This window comes from Tyto alba, unplaced genomic scaffold (genome assembly GCF_018691265.1).
Source record: "Tyto alba isolate M040663 unplaced genomic scaffold, T.alba_DEE_v4.0 Super-Scaffold_27, whole genome shotgun sequence".
NCBI lineage: Eukaryota > Metazoa > Chordata > Aves > Strigiformes > Tytonidae > Tyto > Tyto alba.
Window position 1 is genome coordinate 20,651,474 of NW_024881301.1, and position 9,074 is coordinate 20,660,547.

Below are 9,074 nucleotides of genomic sequence, written 5' to 3' on the forward strand. Positions count from 1 at the left end.
TAGCCATGAATAAGGATGTCTCCTTTCTAAATGGTTGGGGTATGGCAAATTTGCTAGTGAGAGAAGAAGATTGCATAACATTTTAGCTACTGGGCAATATATTCCCTGCTAAAAAAAAAATCTTACAGTGCCTCCTTAAGTGCAAACAGAGGTAGCCAGAAGACAGTGTACAACATGTGTAACTCTGGGCACCGAGAACTTTGCGAGTCTGCCAAAAACTCATCTCATTAGTGCGCTTTGCAGCTGTAGAACAACCGTTTGGCTGAAATGATGTAGACTGAATATAAAACCATGTCCTGGAGGTGAAAGGCCCAGTGGAGGGAGGATGCTGGAACACCATACACCAGAATGATGTTCTAGGAATTCCCTGGTCAGGGTACGAAAATTCATCTGCACATCTTGATACCCAGCTTTGACAGGAAAAGGTATATTCTCTGCAGCGAGATCTTTCTTTGCAGCTAGCTCAATCATGGAACAGTAAGGCTGGAGCAGTACATCTTTTATACATAACACAGACCTGATATACTTGCGTCAGGAAGGAAATTAAGACAGCTGCCTGTCCCATATGAGCACAAATTAAATGCTGAAGCCCAATACATTTATGCAATGTTTTATACACCTCCAAAACACAAAAGCTGTCAAGTCACAATTTTGGTGGTTTTTGAATTGTTTCTTATACACTGTCAGGGTTTCATGCGCTGTTCTTTACATTTAAGAAAGCAGCACAGACTGATTTCTGACATGCACCCTCCTATCACATCTATCAGTGCAGTACAGTGAGTGTTAAATGAATGTCACCACAGAGCCTCTCTCTCTCTCTCTCAAGTTTTAAATTTCCCTTGCTAGTGTAAAACTTAATGAAAGCCCTGGAGTATACAATAGCATTTTGAAAACAGGAATTTGTGACTGCTGTGAATCATCACTCACAGCAGGGACCCAGAAATGTGAATTGTGGGAGGAACAGGCTCAGTCCCCCTCTCTTTTTTACTGGGAATTTATTACAGGCGTGTCATTATTTACAATGCACCATTCACATCCTCTAAAGAGCCAATAAACTGGCTGCTGAATATGCATTTTGCTCTGTGGTGAACACAGATGTTTCCAGCTAATATCCATTTCATTTAATTTCTTTTCTTTAAAAAAAAAAAATCTATCTTGCTATTTCTGTAGCAGCTGGGTAACTATTTGCCAGTCTTCGGTTTGGGAATCACTCCTCATATTTATTATAGTTGGTGCCATTTGTGTTGCTAAAAGTGAAGGTCTGTCCATATTACCATTCTCTGACTGTATTTGCAAGGGTACCAAATGCAGTTGCTAAAATTCTCTCACAGTTTAAAGAAAAGGCCGCTTGAGGATTCAGCACAGGTTCAAATTTCACTAATGATATGTGGCAAAAATAATGTCAGATGTTTTTATGTTACGAGAGCACATCAGAAACCACTGGTGTTTGAGGGGGTTTTGTTTTGGTTTTGCATTCCTGTGAGTAAAATATATTGTTGATTCACAACTGACAGGTTGGTGGTCATTAATTTACAGTCCCTTCATGTATTAGTAAGAGAAGGCATAGGGAATGATGGCAAACTGTGAAAGGTTTGGAAGTTCAACTCAGATAATCATTCCCAACTTTAGATACTTATCTCTTCTAGCACTATCCCCTGGGAATGCAAAACTGGTCTGCCATTTCTGTGAAAAAAGACTCTCCTGAGATTTTAGTTTCCTGCATCTTGTCTGGCTGGAATCTGAAAGTTCAAAGGTAACTAATAAATACATTTCTGATTATCACCACCATTATTATTCATAGTCTGATAACAATTTTTTTAAACCCTCGCAAGAGCTGCAGTTTTGCACAGTTTGAATACAGATAATGGCTGAGGAGGTGGCAAAGAGGGGCTCACGTTTTATCCAGATCAGATTGTTCAAACTAGATTGCTATTCTATAAATTCCTCCCCTCCTTGTGGTGTGGAAGGCAATGTTATTGGGAATCACCAGATGGCTGGTTACAGATGGTGTTATACATTCTATCTTCAATTAGCTCTTGAAGAAGTGCTTATTGTTAGCTGTGGTGTAGTTCTTCCTCCACACGAAAATACTACTGCTAAGACCTGCCCTGCCTGAGCCTCTCCGACAAGCAAAGCACTTTTACATGTGAGGGTGCAAGAAAGACTTCTCACAAGCACTCCCATGAGAGAGCACTGAAAACCCAATTTGAGTGGATGACCTGCGGATGAGCAGCTCCCTGAATTTTTACCTGCTGCCTGCAGGTTGTATCCAATCAGGGAAAGAAAACATTTGGATCAAGACCATGGTAGGTAGGGCAGAGCCATACAAAAACAGAGGGAAAAGAACATAGAAACTCTTGCAAGGTGGCAAAGTGTATCAGGCATTTCTCTCCCACCCCAATCTTCCTCCTCCGCCTCTGTTTGCCCAGCTACCACTGTCCTCTGACAGAGGCTGTGTTTCACTGCTGTGAGGCTGGGGAAGGGGCAGGAAGACTGGAGACATCAAGCGGTACGCTCACGCTTCTGACTCACAGGAAGGACATCTGAATGAGTTAAGATGAGGCAATCCTCAGAACAGCATGTTTGGAGACACTGTCTGCATGTCAAACAGAGGAACCTGCAGCCCATTCTGTAGTGGTAGGAAGATCTGGTTTGAGTAAAAATGGCAAATTTCTCCTTGTAAGAGACAGAGACAGTGTTTTTGTTGAACCTTTTTCTCACCCTTTTTGGGGGTCCTTCCACTCATAAAAACCCAAACATGGAGTCTCCTGCTATTTCCATGTAGGCTCGTGTATGAAAGAGGTACGTGTGGAAGGGACCTGAGTTAACTATTATTTTGGACCAAGTTCTTACCTCCTCTATGCTTAGTAAAACCATCAAGCTCTGTGGCTTCAGAGTGGTTGCAAGGTGCGGGTCAGTGAAGAATTAGGTCTTTTGCATCTGGAAAACTAGCTTGCAATGTGTACTAAACTAGTATGTATTTTCCAGTGAAGGAAAAGAAAGACTTGTTTTTCATCAGAGTGTGAAATAATCAAATACTGAGTGTTGTCAAATAGACTCAGCAAAGGCTGGTTGCCCCTTTAAGTAAAGGGCAGGAGGACCCCATCGCCGCAGAGAGCTGGGTCAGACAGAGATGCTTGCCAACATCTGAGAGCAGGAGAGAGGTGGATGCAAGGCTTGGTCTGTCATGCCACAGTACATGCTGCATGACCAGACCTCTGTGCCCGTGCAGAGGGTCTTTGCCTACCTGGTGGGCCTGGGCTCCCTTTCACACTCCAAGGTGACAAAGTGTACTTGGTCCTTCAGAGATACTAATGTGTACAGGGTCTTTTAAAAATGGTTTTTAAAGGTGTTTAATTATGGACAGCAGTAACAGTAAATAACCAGGTGAGGAAATTAAATTCAACATGCGCAGAACAATCCTTAAATACGTATGTAAATGACAATAAAAGTTTTACAAGTCCCCCGGTGCTTGTATAATCTGGTTCAACAGCTTCCACCTCCCTGGAGTCCTGTCATGGTGTCAGATACAATGGATTTCCCTTTGCTTCCCCAGGGCAGAGGGCTGGAAGGGGCATGGCCACCACCCACTGCCCAGCAGGTGACAGCTTGGTTGGTGCAGGCTTGGGGGGCCACAGGTCAGTGGTATGAAGAAGGGGCTCCAGGAGGTCCTCTGTGGAAGGTAAGTGCAGTAGTCGGGTGAAGGCTGCAAAGTCTATAGTAAGCAGATACCAAAGTTACTGGAGAAAGAAGTAATGGGACCTGCTCTCCTGCTCCTCTCATCTTATGGAGGGAGCCAGCAAAATGAAAAACAAGCTTTTAAACACAATTCCTTCATTAAACAAGGCATGCTACACTTCCCTTCTCTGTTTCTTTATTCTTGCTTTTCAGTCTGCTTTATCAGACTAATCTCAGACTTTGCAGGAATGGAGCTCTTGAAGGTTTTCCCCTCAGTCTTTAACCATATTTGAATTTAGCCCTTGCCCCATCGTTAATCTTCCTGTGTTCATAAGGTAACTTGTGATTTGGGGAATTCTTGTATCTTGCTTATAAGCAAGCAAGTATTGCCATGCTTTTCCTTTAGTCATACTTGACCATCTCATACTTTCTTCCTGTCTAGTCTTTTCCCTCCAGCATTCTCCCTCAAATCTGCCATTTTTTTGCTTTCCTTTCTGCTTTATTCCTGAACAAGGCTCACACAGGGACATGGGTAACAAGGAGACCACTGAAAAGAGCAGGATTTGAGGTTCAACAAAATCAGAAAAGTAATAGTGACTAAAAAAAGGGGACAAAGGCGGCACATCTTTCTATATCACTGAGTCATCAAAAGCCAAGTAGGCAACCTTTATAGTAACACCATGCTCGATTCTATTCTTGGTGGCATGCATTTTGTTTGTTTTCTATCCCCATTTTGCTGATGTGCTGTGCTTTTCTGTACAGCACTGCCCTGCACAAAGCCTACATCCCTCTCCCCTGTGGTAAACAAATACTGGGGAAGGAGAGATAAAACTAGCACAAAGGAAGAAAGTTACAGTAACACAAGTTGCTGTATTTGTTCCTATTCTGCAAGGTTTTCCTCCTTTGTCTCTATTTTTATTCAATCACTAATCTAAGTAGAAATTATAAATATAAAGTTGATAAAAATGTTCCTTTTAGACAACTGCCTAAAGGTCTTATCCAAACTCACTGAAATCATTGGAAAAATTTCCATTAACTTCAGGAGACTTTAGGATAGTTTCTAAATATGTATTCATATAGGAGACAACTGCTCTTTCAGGTAGCTAATACACATTTCACAATGTTCCTTGAGGGCTTTTCAAACCAAAACAATGAAAGAGAATAAAGAAGTTTAAATAAGATTAAGGTTAGATGCACTGCACTTTCAGTACCACTCTGTAATTCAAAGGTTTGCTGTCTATGCTCTGGGCACAGTATGGGATATTTCCCTTCCTTTGTGTAATGGGAGAGAGGAATCAAGGATTGATTTAGCAACGGTTTTAACTCTAAATTTATTGTTCTCTTTGTTTGCCCTCCAATATTTACCTTATTTACTGATACATGTTTATACAGGATATACAAGTGTACAAGGCTTATGTGGTATGTAGAATACGGTGGGAGATCACATTGCGCTTTTCATCTCTCGACCTGTCAGTGACTGAAATAAAAATTAAAAAACATTGGCATTCTCTTCAAAGGAAAAGGATGTTTTTCTCCATAGATCTTAATTACATCACATTGGATTATATTGTTCTATACAATTAGAGAGTGCCAACAACACTTCCTACGAATGAGCCCTGGCTCATTTCATTCCCTAGGGCCAGTAATGTTTAATAAGTCCAAAGCACACGTTTTAACCAATATCCTCCAGCTTGTGCATTGTAGTATTGCCAATAATTTATAAAAAAGTGGTAGGAGAATGTGTGTGAGGGGTGTGCACACATGTTGTGTATGCCACAGCAGGAGCATGTTCCATACAGACAGAGGTCATCTAGCGCAATACACTGGGGCTGCACTTAACTCAGCGTCTCTCTGAAGCAGAACCAGGCTCAAACCCTAATTAAACCCAGGGTGTGAATCCCTGGAGGGCAGTGATAGAAGGGTCTGTGTACTAATCCAGCCCGTGCTGACTAACAGCAGCACTGCACAATCACTGCTGTATGAATATATTCTTCTGGCAGCTGCATGCAAACGGCAGTCTTTGCGATTCTGATGACTTTTCATTTTTATGACACTGTGTTTTAGCTTCAGGTGTGAGCATGAGACTCCCAGTTAAGTAGCTGTTCTGATTATTTTAAGTAGTCACTAATCAAAATGCTGAGCAGAGGGGGCCGGGGGAGAAGAGGGAAAGGGATAGAGGTAAGAGATGTAAAGGAATGTGTGAGGGTTAGAAGGGGAGGGAGGAGAGCTTTGCATCTGATTTTCCTAAGCAGGGCAATTTCTTCAGTGAGGAAGGTGAGACTGTCACTACTTGGCCCCTGTCTGCTGCAAGTACTTTAACTTCTCAGCAATCCAAATGATGGTTAAAGGGAAATGACTGGAAGGTTTCTAGCAGCAATAGAAGAAGCAACAGCAGAGAAATACATTGTGAAAAATCAGTTTTAATAAAGCCCCAGCACTGACCTCAGAAACATAAGTATTTATATTATTGACTTCTGTATGAGGTTATTTGTTAAAAAAGAAAGAAAAAGAAAAAAAAAAAAAAAAAAGAAAGAAAGAAAAGAAAGTATTTCTGTTCTTGTCTTGAGACCTGAGGAAAAAATAACTAAAATTAGAGAAACTGGAGATATAAACGTAGTGAGTAGAATAAAGCAAAATACCTCTGGGGTGTTCATCTGCCATAGTAGTCATTTCATATCTCATCTGTTATATGAATGTGATAGCTCCTTCCCTTTTTGATAGGATCATTATGTAGACTCCACAGATTCAATTCCATTTACAAGTCAATGGTGTGAGATTTTATGACAATTCTTTTTACTGGGTTGATTCTGGATGATCTTCCTTTACCAAAAAAAAAAAAAAGGAAAAAAAATAAGGAAAAGGGGACGATGTCATTTTGGGGCTCACTCACGAGTGTTCTGGGTGCACCAGACATTACTGTGACAGATCTAATACTGCTGTCCTATTACAAATATGCCCAGATGTTCTTAAGCCCCAGCTTTAATGCTGCCAACTTTTAAAGAGGTCTATGCTGAAAGAAGATCCATTGCTGCTGTGGCTGCATGGAGGAATCAGTTGCTCTGAGGAAAACGGGTAGCTGGTTTCAACTGAACGTGTAGGTCATACCATCATACAGATGATTTACTTGTTACCAGAATCCCAGACATGCTCAAGTTACCTTGTTCCTTTGCCTTCTCTCATTCCTCTGTAAGGTCGGCTCCATTCTGGAGCTCCATAGAGCTCATGGAACGGTGGTGAGCTCCACAGAGGAAGGAGTGCTCTTCTCTGCATTTTTTGCTGTGCATACAACACCTGATCTTGGTCTCAGTGTAGGCTAGTAAATATGTGTGTGGAAAACCTATGTTATGGAAGTTGTGTCTATAGGTTCATAGTGTCCATATGCACACATTTTGTTGGATGGGTTTTAATTTTGCATTTTCCTAACTGCAAACAGATGTTACTTAGAAGGTATGGGTTAGATAACTTTGGGATAAAAATGAAACCCCATGCCTCATGCTATATAAGGTGAAGAACTGTGACAGTGAACGTTGTCAATATAGACACATGCTCACAGTGAAATCCCCTCTGCTTAGGATGCCATTTCTTTGTGTTTATTGTCAAGCTCCATTCTGTCACAAGCGGGATCCACTGGAGTAATCCCTTTTCAATACCAAGAACAGTATTGGAAGGCAAGTACCAACATCTCAAACACAGGAGGACCTGAACAAGAAAATATTATCTTTTGTGGGGCAGTGACAAGTCAAGAAAATACCCAACCCTCCTGGTGTCCTTTCTGGCTGTACTGACACTCTGGAGAAAGTAAAGATGGTAAAGATGGAAAGGGGAATGAGCCTGCTGAATTTCCCATCACAGCGCTAGTGCAAAGTGAGACCGTACCAGCTTCTCACAAGTGAATTTTTGTTAGGGTACATCTTTGTGCTATGATAGATAGATTCTTCGGAAATGTTCTACCTTTTTGGTGCACATTCTGAATGTGTCTAATATATCTGTCATCATGCAGAGCCCCCTGGAAGAAGGAGCTGTTTCTCCTCCCCCTGCCCTCAGCCACCTCTCCTACAAGCAGAGGTCTGTCCGCCAGCTCGGAGGTTGGAGCACTTGCTCACAGACTCATACCCTGTCACTGAGCAGACTCAGGGTCATATCCCCTCCCTGCAGAAGAGGCTTGGCTGGGGAGGGGGTATTCACCACTGAAAGAGGGGGAAAGGGCACTGAATAAACAATGTAGGAAAAAAAAAATAAAGCACTGATTCTCTAACCCTTGGTTAAAGCATTTGTCAGGATAAAAGACTTGGGAACTAGTCCCCACATTAATTAATCCTTACAGAGTAACCGAGTAAACCATTTCCTACTGGTTCCTGGCTCAGCATGTCAGCTTCTGACAAGCCACTCTCAGGCAGCAGATTTTTCTGATTTTGAAGGGGAGCCTAGATGCATAATTTAGGGTTTTGGATTCTTCCTTGTTCACAAGGTGCATAAGGGTGAGGCTGCACAATGCTCATCATTAGTCACTGGTGGATTTAACCCTAGGCACCTCCACCTCAGCCACAAAAATTTATGAGGACTCCAAAGGTAGGAGACTTCAGTAACACCCCACAGACTTTTGATGGATTTCGAGGGGGCTGAGACACTTTACAATGTTTCCCCCAAACTACACTGCTTGCCACAGATCCTGCAGGACCCATTGCACACCAAAACATCTCATGCCCTGATGAGATACAATAGCATAAAAGTGAATCTAGCAGCTGCTATTGATTAAGCCAAGTCATTACTTCCATGCGTATTCCCATGTGGATTTATCAGACATTTATGCCACATATAATGTTGGTCCTCCTGGGTTCGTGGCTGCCCAGGACACACATTTTACTTGAGCTGCTTCCCAGCCCCAAATCTCAGTGGACCTCCAGTCAGGCAGAATTCACACACAGAGCCGTCCTTGGAGCTACAGGCAAAGGGGGAGGATGACAGCGCCGTGATCAGCTCCCTCCTCCTCTGTCAGATTTCTGGACTATTTGAACTAGTTTTCCCTTCCATGGCAAAAATCAGAGGGGATGAACTAGCCTGTCATTTGTAATGCTCTTTGGTGAAACAAAGTTGCTTCATAAATCTAAGATATAAGTATGATAGATGAATTATTTACTAATAGGAAGCCCTTTCCCCCTCCAAATTAAAGTACACCAGAAACCTAGAAACTGCTTGAGAAAGAAAGGGACTGCAAGAAACCCACCAGGCCACAGACACCTTTGGGTATATATGTGAGGCAAATCTTACTGTGCTGCTTCTACATAGAAGGTAAATACTTTGATTTGCTCTTTGATTAGTCACATGCATGACCTCGTTCCCTGGAAGGCTTTCTGTATTGCTGTAGCTGCTTGATCAGCTGTTTCCATAGGGGTAGG